Source organism: Wyeomyia smithii, chromosome 3, assembly GCF_029784165.1.
Source record: "Wyeomyia smithii strain HCP4-BCI-WySm-NY-G18 chromosome 3, ASM2978416v1, whole genome shotgun sequence".
NCBI classification, from domain to species: Eukaryota; Metazoa; Arthropoda; class Insecta; order Diptera; family Culicidae; genus Wyeomyia; species Wyeomyia smithii.
Genome location: NC_073696.1, coordinates 159,811,669 through 159,828,823, shown reverse-complemented (window position 1 = coordinate 159,828,823; position 17,155 = coordinate 159,811,669). Strand labels below are relative to the sequence as shown.

General features: G+C 38.5%; 1 protein-coding gene across 26 annotated transcripts in view; it reads left to right on the top strand.

The window, feature by feature from the left end:
• LOC129732737 (GAS2-like protein pickled eggs) overlaps positions 1-17,155 on the top strand; it is a 1,144,034-nt gene that overhangs the window by 416,668 nt on the left and 710,211 nt on the right. The gene's annotated exons all lie outside the window — the stretch shown is intronic.

Genomic DNA, 17,155 nt, shown 5'->3' with positions numbered 1-17,155 from the left:
GTTAAAAAGTTCGGATTTTGAATGAGGAGGGTATTTTCACGGTATGAACCAACAACATGCAATATAAACAGAAGTTCGTCTTCATTATGTGTTGGAACACGGTTAGAATTTTTCATGAATTTAACACCATGTTCTGTGGCGTCGTTTATAGCGAATAATTTTTGAAATAAGTTTGCTATTCCTCATTATTTTTCTATTCGGCTGTGTCCCGGTCGAAAAAATCAATATTAAGTTCAAAACTCGAAGAGAAAATATTGGTTTTGTTTAAAACGAGATGGGATAAATTATATACTTGTAACTGTTCAGGATTTTATTGCTTGCGACATTCGACATCAGCTATTTAAGGCCAAACGGTATTGAAACCAAAAATGGCCGACTTCGAGCCATCACTTTGAATTTTCAAAGGCACAAGACTCGTTAACAGGTAATGCTTCATCTGTGAGAACGTTGTTTTATGTTTGCTGCGGTGAAGCAAACATAAAATAGCGTTTTCACAGGGAATGCATCATATCTATTTCCGAGTCTTGTGCTTCTGAAATTCGAAGTGGTGGCTCGAAATTGACTGTTTGTGGCTTCAATACCGTTTCACCTTAAGGACCATACGCTTTTAATCGCCTGATCAATTTTGTTTAATTTCAAGCGAGATATCAAGCCAATCCAACTTATTCTGCGCTTAAATACCACAAGTGATTCTTCATCTTTTCAGTTACAGCGTCTGAAACGACTATCAATTTCGATTTATGCGAAAGAATCATGTAGAAAGTTCATAACTTGAATCATACATTGGATAGCATTCGTACACCCGAAAAACACCTGAATGTAAAGTTTGACTATAAAAAGGGACATGTCTCGAATGCAATTTATCAATGATCAGAGCAAATATTTTGGCAGGCAATAAATGTTTTTTTACCATGAATCTTGCGTGTGATGAGTGAAAAAGGGTCGCTTTACAACCAAGAAATGTGAATGCTAACTTCAAGAGCACTTCATAGTAGCCGCAAACTTGATTGCATAAAATTGCTTAATTTGATTGCAATCTTCATCGAACCATTTCGAGCGAACTTTTGGATCATTGAAGCTGTGAATGATTTCGTTTAATGCTCTTGTAAAACGGTTGAAGAAAGGTGTTTAAGGTCCGATGCTTTTGCCATGTAAGGGGCCATTCACATACCACGTGGACAGATTTTCAACGATTTTGACCCCCCCCCTCCCCCTGCGTGGACAACTGCCCATATAAATTCTAAAAAAATTGTATGGACCGTGGACATTAGCCAAAACCACGCCCCCCCCCCCCACCCACGTGGTATGTGGATGGTCCCAAATATACTTTGCATAAAAGTTCATAGATATGAAGTGGACAAGTAATATTGGTAACTTTTCCGAAATATTCCAATTCACTAGCGTATTCTGAACTTCGATATTTTTGCCGGGGCTTAAATCAATTTTAAGCGCGCCTAAGAACTTTGCTGTTCCATCGTAACTCATAAGAATTGAAATTCGACCAACATGAGATCTACCGACTATATTTGAAAAAAATCACCATCCTAGTGAATTTAGATAACTAGTGCTGAACTGTTTCATAGAAAAAATAATAATAATACTAAAACTAACATTAAATCCATATCTCCAGGTCATTCATTTATTACGAAACGTACTCAGAAGAAGGGGATATTCAACAAAGAGTTCTATTGTGCGAGGCTCCCTACAAAATTGTGTTATTCAGAGATGGAAGATATTCAAAATTGCTAAAATTTAGCGTTACGTAACATGTGAATAACCCTAATGATATAATTTTATGATTAAAGAGTATTTCGATGCAAAATATACAACTATTTTAAGAAACTAAGGCAAAAAACTTCATAAAGAGATAAAAAAAACAGTAATTCTTATGAGAATCTATTTTTTTTAAATATAAGCGTTTTGTGGGTCCATTAAATGAACTCGGACCAACTTCAAATTTCCATGGCTTATTTTTGGAGTAAAAAGGAAACTTTTTCCGCCCGGCGCTCATCAAAATCGCATGATGTTACAAAAATGGCCACTCGAATGTTCATATGTGTGAGAATGTTAAGTTTAAAATGTTCGATATGATTGTGCTGTTGGTTACCACAAATTTGTGATGTAGATTTAAAAATTAGTCCAGCAGAAATTATCGCAGTGCATTTTTTCTAAAAATTTGAGTGTTCGTGTAAATCTATTTTAACAAATGATAAGATAATGTATCGTGCCGTGTCAAATATACTACTATTGAATAAAAAAAAAAACCTAAATTAATCCACCCAGCGGTCAGACCCAGCCTTTCTCATTCAAACTTTTATTTGTTTGAATAGACATACATGAACGCTTCAATCCAATAAATGTATATTCACTCTTTAGGTTCTAAAATATTGATGTTGTAATTTTATACACATAAAAACGCAGTCCGGTCTGTCAGTCTGATCCATACAGGCTCGAAAACTACCGAACCGATCGACGTGAAAATTTGTATGTAGGGGTTTTTGGTACCGATTAAGGTTTCTATGTGAGTATGAGACCCCTCCCTCTTCTGGAAGGGAGGGGTCCCATACAAATGAAACATAAATTACTGCACAACTCAAGAACAAACCGAGCAAATGAAACCGAATTTAGCATGTTGATGTTTTAAGGGGTAACAAATATGTCCATAATAGTTGGACGCCCCTCACTTTTCTGGAAGGGAGAGGTTCCATACAAATGAAACACAGATTTCTGCACATCAACTAAATGGAAACAAATTTGGCAGGTAAATGTTTTTAGTGGTAAAAAATATATTCATAATATTTTGACACCCCTCCTTCTTTTTAAGGGAGGGGTGCCATACAAATGAAAAACAAATTTCTACACATCTCGAGAACTAACTGAGTAAATGGAACCAATTTTAGCATGTGAATGTTTTTGGGGGTAACAAATATGTCCATAATGGTTCGACACCCCTCCCTTTTCTGGAAGGGAGGGGTTCCATACAAATGAAACCCAAATTTCTGCATATCTCGAGAGCTAACCAACTAAATGGAACCATATTTTACAGTTGAATGTTTTAAGTGGTAACAAATTTGTTCCATAATCAACCTCAGGCAACATTTTGGATTGTAAGATGGCAACTTCCGATTTCTGGAAAATAGCCAAAATGGCCGATTTCCACCCAAAGAAATAATATTCGGATCTAGAATGATACACAGCAGCTGAAATCGATCGGAATTGTCTTCAAATGCCATTATGAAATCCAAAATGGCGACTTCTGGTTTCGAAAGAACTGCGGGAAACGACCAAATACACCCAATATGGGTATTTCTGGAACCGCAATGATGCACTGGAGCCACAAATCGACTTCAGACAACATTTTGAATTGTAAAATGGCATTTTCCGGTTTCTGAAAAAGGCCTGAAATGGACGATTCCCATTAAATATGAGTATCTCTGGAATCAGAAAGATGGACAGAAGCTAAAAATTGATTACAGACACAATCTTGAATTTTAAGATGGTGACTTCTGGTGTTTGACAAACAGCCGGAAATGACCAAATACCATTCAATATGAGTGTTTTCGGAACCAGAATTACGCCCAGATTACAGAAATTGATTTCAAAGGCAATTTTAAAGTCCAAAATGACGACTTTCGGTTTCTGAAAAACAGCCCAATGTGATCAAATACCACACAATATGAGTATCTCCGGAGCCAGCATGTTGGAAGAAGCTAGAATTTTACCTCAGACACCATAATGAATTGTAGGATGACAACTTCTGGTTTTCGGAAAACTGCCAAAAATGGCCGATTTCCGTCTAACATGAGTATCTTCGGATCTAGAATGATACACAGCAGCTGAAATCGACCACAGACCACCTTTTGGATTCTAGGTTGGCGACTTCCGGTTTGTGAAAAACAGCCGAAAATGATCGAATAACACCCAATATGGGTGTTTCTTCAACCAGAATGACGCTCAGAGGTCAGGAATTATCTTAAATACCATTTTGAAATCCAAGATGGCGACTACCGGTTTGTGGAAAACAGCCTCAAATAAACAAATACTATCCAATATGAGTATCTCTGGAACCAGAATGATGCAAGGAGCTAACAATTGACCTCAGGCACCATTTAAAATTGCTAAATTGCAACTTCTTGGAAACAGTCGAAACTAACCGAATAATACTCAATATGGATATTTCCGTAATCGAGATGATGCATAGAAACCAAACATTGACCCTGACACCATTTTGAAATTAGAGACGACCACTTTTAATTTCTGGAAAACAACCAAAATAATTAAATACCTCCCAATATGGGTATTTCCGGTGTAAGATTGATGCCAGAAAATCTGCTGAAAATGACCGAATACCATCCAATATGAACATATTTAGAATTAAGGCGATGTACAGAAGCCAAAAGTCGAGGATGTTGTCATTTCGATAAAACCAATCATTTTAAACGATTTGTTATTTGATTTTGATCATATCCTATGGCCGATTCGTCGTGCATTTGCAGATTTTAAACACATCGCGAGGAATTAATGAATTTGGAACGTTCAAATAGTACGATACCACATTTAAATTATGTTAAGGCTACATATATCGATCAAAGCAGGTATAGTTTTCAATAGTGTTTGAATTTCTTTTCGTTCCATAACTTTTGAGCCTCATATCAAATTGTTATGAAGTTTGGTATTTGTAATTCTGAGAGCACTAGTTATAGCACTAGTTATAGTAAGTTCGTATGACACTAGTTATGTTCAAATAAGTCATGTAATGTTTGAGTATAATAGACTTTCGTTGTTTTATAAACAATTTAATACATAGCGGTTGCTAAAGTTCGATTATAATCAAATGAAACGGGAACGTATAGGGCAGCCAAACAAAACAGATTTCGAACCAAACCACTGACCCGCGCAAGTAAGTTCCGTTACTTACTGAAAGCCTTATGCCTAAGCGTTACAGCACACTCGCTACCAGGCCTTGCTGAGTGTACCGCAACGCTTGGTGCCTGATTCATACAGCACGCAAAATGCAGCGTTGCAATTTTAATGCCCGACTCTCCAGCTGTTTCCAGTAGCGGCCCAAGCTGGCCACACATGTAACACATAGAATTAAATATTTTGGCAATTGCATTTGCCTATAAAAGCAAATGATTTTCAATAAAGACATCGAATTAATCAATGAGCATTCTGCAGCGACTGGTCTACTCCAGTTCGTCTCACCGGAATAGCTTTAAGCATAAAGAGGTTTCTATCATTGCGAACGGTTTTGACTTTCGTGAACTCCGTCACCGCTAAGAAAAGAAACCCCAACGTTCCGCCGGTTAAGAATTCATTCAAGAACAACCAAGTTTATCAAATGGCGACCGACACTTAACCTGCAAATCACCGGATTGTGGAGTTCGCGACCGTGAAAAATGTGACCCATCGCTGAAGCGAAAAGTACTGCTACTAATAATACTATAAATAAGCGCAAAAAAAAGTGAACGCGATTCTGTGGCTGGTAAAATAAATTAAAAACAGTGCAAAATGGACAATGGAAATTCGAGCCCAACGACGACACAAAGTGGAGACAATCTTAAACATAATAAGTGACCAAGAAGAACATTTCATACTTTCATATTACAGAGTTTAGTGAAAACTCTAATCAATGAAATACCAACCAATATCCAATAAAGTTTGAAGACATTGGAGGTGAAGAAAAATCAATGAAATACCAACCGATAACCAACGAACAATTATAATAAAAGTGAACTTAAGCTTGCTGGTTAAGACATACATACTTATGCACGAACAAGCAGCTTGCGCCCGCAAATAATTTGAACTTTTCATCGGAATGTTTCGTGCTTAGTTGCATACTTATAATGAACTTTGTGTAGTTAAAAATAAAACGTCGTTTTCCTGACTAGAAGAAGACGATGGTTACATGTGTAAAATTTGTTGCTAGTGATTTTTTTTGACTATTTGATGCGTTGGTGACGAAAACTAGCTGTTATAACCAACGGCCAAAACGAAAATAAATACGACCAACACGAGGGTGCGAAAAGACTCTCGCACCGAGTGGAGCAGCACGAGGGTGCGAAATGTCTCTCGCTACGGTGGATAATCAACGGTAACAACTGGTCGGCGTGCGACCATATCGAACCAAGCGCCAAAAGCATTATTTCGAGTAATCGGCGATCAAAGTTTACTCACCCCGTATGCTTCCTACAAGCTGCTGCAGAAAAATTTTGTTATAATACCATTACAAACTGTTCAAATGATTTCGTTTTTTCATGAAAGATAGATTATCAATTTTAACATCCACTAGTGTTAAAAACTCAATTTTCAAAAAATGGCGCTTGGTTCGGTCTGGTCGCACGCCGACCAACTAGCAACCAGAAACAACAGCAGCAGCGCCACAACAGCAACTACAAATCAACAACTTCCGCAGTCGATCAAAAGCTATCTCATCTACAACAACAGCCACAACGTCATCAACAAGCAGCAGACAGCAATAGCAGAAGCAGCGTCATCAAACAGCAGCAGCAGTAACATCATCATCTACAGCAGCGACTAAATAAATAACAATCACCGAGAAACAACATATTATAATATCGTGAGTAAAAAAAAATTTTTTTTAAGCATCAAACACAAACATGTTCGACCAATTTATTACTTAAATGGAAAAACTATTTATATTACTATTTACGAATGAAGAAAATTAGTTACTAAATAAAACAAACACACAGATTACACAAGTACTACTGTTATAATGGTCTCTTGAGCATTGTGAGATAAGTTGCAAAGCAAAGCAAATGATAATACAAGTACGTCATTTCTCTATACACCTCCACAAAATATTTTTTCACAATGATACATAGGGTAACGAAGGTATTTGGGCCCACATGCATGTTTTGGCCCATCCGTTAACATTTTACGCATTTTATCTGATAAATTCAATGAATATTAGAAAACTATGCATGCAACATTGAATAACACACTTAAAAATCATACTACACTATAATTTTCGGATAAAAACTGGCTTTAGGTAGTGTTATTTTGGAATTAGTTCATACATATTCAAAGTCATGGCTGAGTCAACCCAAAGTCAAGAGGAAGTGGGAATATACAAGTCAACATCCGGAAGCTATTGTAACAAATATGTATGCTTTTGAAACAATTCGTTGTTGTAGTAACATCAATAAAATGTCATGGAAACAGTTTGTATACTCTAACATGTTGGGAAAAGTTGAAAAAGTGGTTAAACGCATGGCCGAAATATGTTTGCCTCTTTCTGAAGCAAACATATTTTGGCCATGCCAAGTTTTGACATCTCCCTTGATTACCGTTCGGCCGTTGCACGTGAACAAAGAAGCAGCTTGTGACAATTTACAGGTAATTACTTCTTAATTTATCACATTTAACGATATGAAATCAGATGAGAATGCCTGTCAAACCGCTATAAGCCAAATCATTTCATTTTTAGATGCCTAAAATTTACATAAATTCACATCAGGAGGATGTTCCCCTCAAACCCACTATTTTTGCTCTAAAAATACCGATGATGATCTTAAATATAATTAGTCCGAACTATTTCCATACACGTCTGTAGATATAAAGGTGGGCCAAAGTAAAAATTTGGTGGACCAAAATATGTTTTTGGTACTTCGTAGAAATTTTGATATTTCTAGGATATTTTTCAATATATTGCATTGTTTTTTTTTTGTTCATCTATAATTTATTTGACACGGCACAAATACAATTTAATGTTTACCGGCGCCAATTATATCTGGTAGCTTACTTTCTAAAGTATCTTAATAACTAAAAACAAATTTTTTATCCTCGCTGCCGACTACGAGCTGAAACTAAATGTAACTTAAAGCTATAATATTTTGCATTAAAAGCACTGGTTTACTGTATGATGGTTTTCATTGCCATAGGTAAGCACATGTTCCGCTGCTGGGCCAAGATATTACGGACTGGCATATTGGGTTGTCTCCCTCGGGACCTGAGAGTATCGTGCGGGTCTAGTTGCTGTTTCCGGATCCGGGGTCTTAACGTGTTCTTGTCGTTTGGTTGGATGTAGGCGGAAGGGAATAGGATTGAACTGGGGCGTGGATGGATTTGAGGAAAACGTATATAAGGGACATGTAGGATAGGTCACGGCTCGCCAAGACATCACGAACAGGAACAGCCGGCTGCCTACTTTTGGCCTGCAGGGAAGCTATTAATTTAGACCTGGCGTCACGGTGTACAGGGCATGACCAAACAACGTGCTCTATGTCGTGATAACCTTCACCACAGGCACAGATACCACTTTCCCCGAGCCCAACACGACGGAGATGCGCGTCAAATCTATAGTGATTGGACATAAGCCGGGACATCACGCAAATAAAATCCCGACCTACATCCAACCCCTTGAACCACGGGTTCGTTGACACCTTGAGGATTATGGAATGTAACCACCTTCCCAGTTCCCCTCTGGTCCAAGCATTTTGCCAACTGATGATCGTATTCTGACGTACAAATGAGAAAAATTCATTAAAGGCAATTGGTCTTTCATAAATTCCACCGTTTGTTGCGCCCACTTTAGCCAAAGAGTCCGCTTTCTCATTGTCCGGTATCGAGCAGTGAGAAGGGACCCACGCTAAGGTAATCTGATACGATTTTTCGGATAAAGCACTCAGATGTTCCCGTATTTTCCCCAGGAAATACGGAGAGTGCTTAACATCTTTCATCGATCGGAGAGCCTCAATGGAACTGAGACTGTCCGTAAAGATGAAATAATGGTCCGTGGGCATTTTTTCGATAATCCCTAGGGTGTACTGAATTGCAGCCAATTCTGCGACGTAAACAGAAGCAGGATTATCAAGCTTATGGGAGACGGTTAAATTGTTATTGAAAATACCGAAGCCAGTGGACCCATCAAGAAGTGATCTGTCAGTGTAGAGCATATTGTCGCAGTTGATGTTTCGATATTTATTGGAAAAAATTTTGGGGATCTGCTGCACGCGTAAATGATCCGGGATTCCACGAGTTTCTTCTATCATGGATGTATCGAAAAACACAGTAGAATCAGAAGTATTTGATAAGTCGACACGATTTGGAATATTCGAAGAAGGGTTAATATTATGGGACATGTGATTGAAATACAATGTCATAAAACGGGTTTGAGAATTAAGTTCGATTAACCTTTCAAATTTTCAATCACGGGACGGTTCAAGACCTCATATTTGATAAGAATGCGAGAAGACAGGCTCCAGAAGCGGTTTTTCAATGGTAGAACTCCAGCTAAGACCTCCAAACTCATCGTATGGGTCGACTGCATGCAACCCAAGGCGATACGCAAACAACGATATTGTATTCGCTCCAGTTTGATCAAATGTGTGTTTGCTGCGGAGCGGAAGCAGAAACACCCGTACTCAATGACAGACAATATCGTTGTTTGGTAAAGCCTTATAAGGTCTCCTGGGTGGGCTCCCCACCATTGTCCGGTTATTGTACGAAGAAAATTCACTCTTTGCTGACCTTTTTTCATCAGATACCTAACGTGACAACCCCAGGTGCCTTTAGAGTCGAACCAGACACCAAGATATTTGTGTACCAAAACCTGAGAAATCGTTTAACCCATTAATTGTGTTTGAAGCTGAGCAGGTTCATGCTTCCTAGAAAAAACTACTATCTCAGTCTTCTCCGGAGAGAATTCGATACCTAGCTGTAAAGCCCAAGCAGACAAATTGTCCTAGGTATCTTGCAATGGTCCTTGCAAATCGGCAGCTTTGGCTCCTGTAACAGAGATTACACTGTCGTCTGCAAGTTGTCTTATCGTGCATGAATTTGCCAGACATTCGTCGATGTCATTTACATAAAAGTTGTAAAGAAGGGGGCTTAAACATGAGCCCTGGGGAAGACCCATGTAGCTAATGCGAAAAGTTGCCAAATCGCCGTGCGTAAAATGCATGTGCTTTTCGGACAGCAAATTGTGCAAAAAATTGTTCAAAAGTTGAGAAAATTCTTGTCGGTGAAGTTTACCCGAAAGAATGTCAATAGAAACGAAATCAAAAGCCCCCTTAATGTCCAAGAACGCAGACGCCATTTGCTCTTTGCGAGCATACGCCAGCTGAATATCTGTTGAAAGCAACGCAAGACAATCATTCGTCCCTTTGGCACGGCGGAAGCCAAATTGAGTATCTGATAGTAGACCATTTGATTCGACCCAATGGTCTAAACGACGGAGTATCATTTTTTCCATCAATTTCCGGATACAGGATAGCATTGCAATCGGCCTATAAGAGTTGTGATCAGAAGCTGGTTTCCCTGGTTTTTGGATGGCGATCACCTTCACTTGCCTCCAATCCTGCGGTACAATGTTTTGCTCCAGGAACTTATTGAACAAGTTCAACAAGCGCCTCTTGGCATTGCCGGGTAGATTCTTCAACAAGTTGAATTTGATTCTATCTAACCCAGGCGCGTTATTGTTGAAGGACAGGAGGGCAAATGAAAATTCTGCCATCGTAAAAGGTGATTCTATCGCGTCGTGGCCCGGAGACGCATCGCGAACAATGTTTTGCACAGGAACAGAGTCCGGACATACTTTCCTGGCAAAATCAAATATCCACCGACTTGAAGACTCCTCGCTTTCGTTGACCGTTACGCGATTCCGCATTCTTCGGGCTGTGTTCCAAAGAGTGCTCATCGATGTCTCCCTCGACGTCTCGTTCACGAACCGACGCCAATATCCGCGTTTCTTTGCTTTAGCCAAGCTTTTAAGCTTGGTATTAAGCTCCGAATACCGTAAATAGTCGTCGGGTATACCTCCCTTCTGGAAGGCCAAAAACGCGTCGGATCTTTGCGTGTAGACATCGGAGCACTCTTTGTCCCACCACGGAGTTGGAGGCCGCTCTTTGATCGTTACGCCGGGATATTTCTTCGTTTGGGCTTGCAACGCGGCGTCGAGGATTAAGCCCGCGAGGAGGTTGTGTTCTTCAAGTGGTAGGTGATGTTGAATCGACTCGACCGCTTTTGAAATCATTTCCTCGTATAACTTCCAATCGACATTCCGTGTGAGGTCATACGGAATGTCAATTGGTCGCATGCGAGTTGAACCGTTAGTAATTGAAATAAGAATAGGCAGATGGTCGCTACCGTGAGGATCGAGGATTACCTTCCATGTGCAATCCAACCGTAGCGACGTCGAACATAAGGATAGATCCAAAGCGCTTGGGCGCGCTGGAGGTTTCGGGATACGTGTCATTTCACCGTTGTTCAAAATAGTCATGTCGAAGTCATCGCAAAGGTTATAGATTAAAGAGGAGCGGTTATCATTGTAGGGGGAACCCCAAGCCACACCATGAGAGTTGAAGTCTCCCAAAATCAAACGTGGCGAGGGAAGAAGTTCTATTAAATCAAAGAGCAACCGTTGCCCAACCTGTGCTCTGGGAGGAATATATATTGAGGCAATACAAAGCTCTTTACATTGTATTGTCATTTGACATGCAACAACTTCGATGCCTGGAATCGAGGGGAGGTTAATACGTTAGAAAGAATAGCACTTTTTAATCCCTAAAAGTACTCCTCCATATGGGGTGTCTCGATCAAGGCAAATAATATTAAAATCATGGAAGTTGAGATCAATATTTGAAGTAAGCCAAGTTTCACGAAGGGAAAATGCATCGCATTTGTTTCTATTTATTAAAACTTTAAATGAATCCATTTTTGGTAAAATACTTCTACAATTCCACTGTAAGACAGAGATAGAATCCTTCGTATACGCAGATGAATTAGGCATCGAAGGATACAATCGCTGCAAGGAGGGGCCATTGGGCAGTCAACTGCTTCAAAAATGATCTAACTGTTGGGAGGAATGCTGTAAGAAAAATTTTAATTGGATCGGGTACATTGAAAGTTTCAAAAACCCAGTCCACAATGTCAGAAAATTTCACTAATCTAGAGTTTGTTTCATCAACTGGGAGTGCAAAAGGAACAACTGGGGTTTTAGATGTTCCTGGCAGTGCTGGGAACTCCTTCTGGGACTTTAAATTTGCAAGCCCAGGAGGAGTTTGCTTCGGTTTTTCCGCAGCACTGTTTGGTTTGTTTGTAACTTTCATTTCACTTAGGGAAATCCTAGGACCTTTTCGGGGAAGTTTAGGAGAGGAAATATTTTTCCTCTTTCTAGACGCCCCAGGATTGGCATAAGTAGTTCCCGCTGGTGAATCGTCAGAATCGGTTTCATCAGAGGACAACAGATCGAAGGGGTTCGATGTTATGGTAGAAGTGGTAACGGTTGTCTTCAGCATCTCAGCGTAAGATCGCTTTGAACGCTCCTTAAGTGACCGCTTGATTTTATCTCTGCGCTGCATGTACACCGGGCATGTGGAGAGCTCATGCTGATTTTCCCCGCAGTGAATACATTTTTCAGCATTTACACTGCAAGAATCGTCCGCATGAGTTTCTCTACACTTGCTACATCGTGCCTTATTGCAGCAGTAGGCGGCTGTGTGGCCTAGCTGCTTGCAATTGGTGCAATTCATAACACGGGGTACATACAATCGCACAGGCAGACGAACCCGATCGATCGAGACGTGGCTAGGGAGAGCAGATCCGGCAAACGTAACACGAAACGCGTCTGACGGAGTGTACACTTTTGTGCCGTTGACAAGAGACACAGACCGCAATTGCTTGCAATGTATGATCTTTACGTTTACGTCGTGACACAAAGCATTTTTGAAGCAGCCAAAACCGCTTGCCAAGATAAACTCGACCGACAGACTCGAATCGGTTATGACACCGTCGATCTCCACGTCTCGTGCGGGTATATAAACGCGATACTCGCGTGTGAAAAGCTCGGAGCGAGCAATAGCGTTGGCCTGTTCCAGGTCGCTGACCACGACACGGAGCTTGTTGGGTCTGACCTTGGAGATTTCGGTCACGGCCTTGTACCCCTCCGTCAGGTCTTTCGAAATCTGCAGGATGTTTAACGGTTTCGATTTCGGTCCTGCTTTTGGCCGAAAGAAAACAGTAAAGCTGCCCTGAGATCCGTCCGGGTAAAGCCTGTGGCGAGGGGGGACTGGAGAATTAACAAAGGAAGGGTTGGCAGGAGGGACAGGGTCGGGGGGGTTCGGGGATGGTGGCACGGGAGGCGAGGTATCTACATCCATCGCGCTAAATCTAGCGCACTAGCGTCGACAAAACACGTACCTCTTTACTTCTCCTTTCAGCAGGGTTGGTTGTCCGAACGGTCGAAGCTGCAGCCGTTACAGCCAGCAGCACCAATACAGCAGCTCCAAACAGCCACCAGCAGAGAGTCGGGTGTGTGATCACTCAGCACAGCGACACAACTCGCTGTCAACTGTTGGCTTCTTCTTTTTCCTCCTTTGTGTTGAGATTCTCGTCCACGGCTGTAGCACAAATCACTTAGCAGTCAAATCGGCTTACGCACCAGCAAACAGCCACGATGCGAAACAGTTGCACAAAGGCGGGCGACCTTGAACCTTCACTCGACCAGGCAAACAATGCCAACACTTGCTCGCGCGTCTTTTGTTTTATATTCTATCGGAGCGATCACCAAACACGTCCTATACTGATGCGTGTTCGGCACAGAATGATATTGCATTGTTGAACGGTGTATATTAAAATAGACACTTAGCTTCTAACAATGGTATAATAGAGTAGGTATTTATGTTGAAAAATTGTGAAAACACTTCCCAAAGCTGGCCAAAATACCCCCGTTATCCTACTACAAAACACATAAAAACCAACAAATGGAAAACACACCGTCATATCCTATACATACATATTGAAATATTTACAATAATACCTACTTCACATCCAACCTAAATATATAAAATCATAATCAGACCATTCAACTTCACAGTTTTACAAAATTCTAATAAGAAGTCATTCATAACAAATCTTTTATAAACAATACAAAATAATTTTTATTGAACAACAACATGCAAATTCACCAGCCAAATAAATTCAATATCATTTTTTTCAGCCATATAGTAACAACTGATCATGAAGGTCGACTAACCAGACGATTGTTACTAACACATATCAATTTCAAATTTCATCCAAGTCAAAGTGCACATGACTAGAAATGAGATTTGCAATATCTACTCAAATCAATTTTTCAATAACCATAACAAAATTACAATAAACAATTTCAACAACCAAAATTTTAATTATAATTGTAAATAATGAGCATATTTTATCCACAATTAAAACTAAGTCTTTTAAGTAACCATTATATCTTTCATACATTATAATGTGGAAAAAGAGATAAACAAATTTAAATTAATATTAACCCAAAAAAATATATTTGTTTTTTTTTGGCTGCATCTATTATTACGCAAAATATTTTTTCTTTATGTTGTCACGAGAGCATGCGACTATCAGTCCACGGACTCAGAACAACGAAATAAGCTGACAATTTTGAGTCTATTCAACTTTAGATTTTAGCACATGTTGATAATTAATTTTATTATCAATATCAAACTTGATTATTATCTGATAAGTATTTAGTCGATATATGGATATCAAATTTTGAAAATTTGTTTATCTAAGAAAATGGATGTCAAGTAATTGCACATCCAATAAGTTTATTTTTGTGTAATCGTCCTACTGATGCTAAGCGAAAAGGCTTAAAATCCTTAGCAAAAGTATAAAATAAGTCTCTCATAATTATTTTCAAAGTGGCGTAACATTCGTGTCGTCCTACTTCCTGTTTTAAACACAAGTATAAAAAATAAGAAGAATATTAGAATGCCTGGGTGATTTGAATGGTTATTATTTTTTATTTTAGCCCAGATGCCTGGAACCCAAAAAGGTTACGGATGCCCGGGAGTAGCAAGTAACTACATAGGAAGGTTCAGACTCTAGCGTCTAGAAACCAGTATTCGAATTTTTATTATATTATTTTTCCCGGATGCCTGGCACGTTTTATTAGCTAGAAGGACGTCGAGATGCAAGAATAAAGCATTTTCATACATGCAGAGATACAAAAATAATGCATTTTTTAAATATATAGGCATGTAAAAATAAGAATAAACATGCATAAAAATGTTAGAGTGTAAGTCAGACACAAGAGTTTGCCTTTCCGAAGTAAAATAAAATGTAGATTTATAAATCAAAAGAAAAAAAAAATTTTTTAGCGTATAATACGAAAAATATATTAACACTAATTATACAGATCATTCATAAATAACAACTAGAATTCAAAACTGTCTCATCAACCCTACATTAATCGAATTACAATTCATTGAAAAGCATATAAAAATCTTATCCTCACAACAAAACGAACTATAATTAATCAAAACATAAACAAAATCATTCGATTCAAGTATGACAAACAAAATCAAATTATTATTAGATAATTTCAATAGAACATACATATTAAGAAGTATTATTATGTTATTTCATGAACTACAAAAAAAACCTAAATTAATCCACCTAGCGGTCAGACTCAGCCTTTCTCATTTAAACTTATTATTTGTAAAAAAAGATTTCCATGAATGCTCAAATCCAATAAAGGTATATTCACTGTTTGGGTTCTACAATATTGATGTTGTAATTGAATTATAAAATATGTGCTTAAGAAATAACGAAATAAAAGAAATGACTCTCAATTTCGAACAATTTAATTACGAGCGATACCGGTAACGTTCAAATAGTACGATACCATATTTAAATTATGTTGAGGCCATATATATTGATCAATGCGGGTATAGTTTTGAATAGTCTGTGAATTTCTTTTCATTCCAAAGCTTTTGAACCACATATCAAATTGTTATGAAGTTTGTTATTTGTAAGTTTGAGAGATGACTCGTTCGTATGACACTAGTTTTGTTCAAATAAGTCAGGTAATCTTTGAGATGATAGACTTTCGTTGTTTTATTAAAAATTTAATACCTAACGGGTGCTTAAGTTCGATTATAATCAAACGAAAAGGGAACGTATAGTGCAGCCAAACTTTGAAACCACGTGTTCAATCATAATTCATCAGTAAACTCTAGAGAAACATTTCAAAAGGTCCTATCTGCTCTGATCGATGTTTTGATCGATCACTTTCATTCAATCACCACAACTTATTAAACTCCTTTTATGACACGTTATTCGCACAACATGATAGCGGAGGGATCATTCCAGCCTTCTAAACAAAAACCACGCTTGGGAGAGTTACTAAAGCTGAGCCATTACTAAACTGAAAAACGATGAAAGCAGATAGGACCTTTTGAAATGTTTATCTAGAACTCTTTACTAGCCTGTTCATCTGATATCAATATTGTTCAAATCGGTTGTGTAGTTTCTAAGACAATGAAGTTTCGTGATTTTCACATTTCGATACATTACAGGCGGAGTTACAGTCCGATTACAGCAAAATTTAATAGGGTGTTATGAGGCAGCTAGACCTTTCATTTGACACTAATTTTGTGGAAATTGGTTCAGCCATCTCTGAGGAAAGTGAGTGAGTTTATGTAGTCTTCGGAATATGTTTCTCTTCATAGCTGGATTTCACATTTTTAAACATAACTGGCAAAGTAATAATCCGTTTGCAAAAAAAATCAATAGGATCTTATGGGGCAATAAGACCTTCCATATGACACTGATTTTATGAAAATCGGTCCAGCCCTCTCTGAGAAACATGAGTGAGATTAAATAGTCTCCAGAACACGTTTCTTCCCATAACATATGAACCACAAGTTCAATTATCATAAAATTCAAAAGTTAAAGGTTATTTAGGTAGCTCGTTCATTTGAGGTTAATTTTGTTCAAATTAGTTGTGTAGTTTCTGAGATATTGATGTTTCGTGATTTTTACATTTTGATACATAATTTCTAAACTAAAAATCCGATTACAATAAAATTCAACAGGGTTTTATGGGACAACAAGACCTTTCATTTGCAGTTAATTTTATTGAAATCGGTTCGGCCATCTCTGAGAAAATCGAGTGAGATTGAGAGAGCGTTACACACACACACACATACACACACACACCTACAGAAAATGCTCAGCTCGTCGAACTGAGTCGAGTGATATACGACACTCGGCCCTTTTGAGCACTTTTATACCTTTGTTTTTTTCAGTGATTGCTATACCTTTCTAGGAGAAAGGCAAAAAGGATATTAGTCACATTTATCAAACTTATCAAAATTTGTGAAAAACAACTGGAGACAGACGTATAAATTTTTTC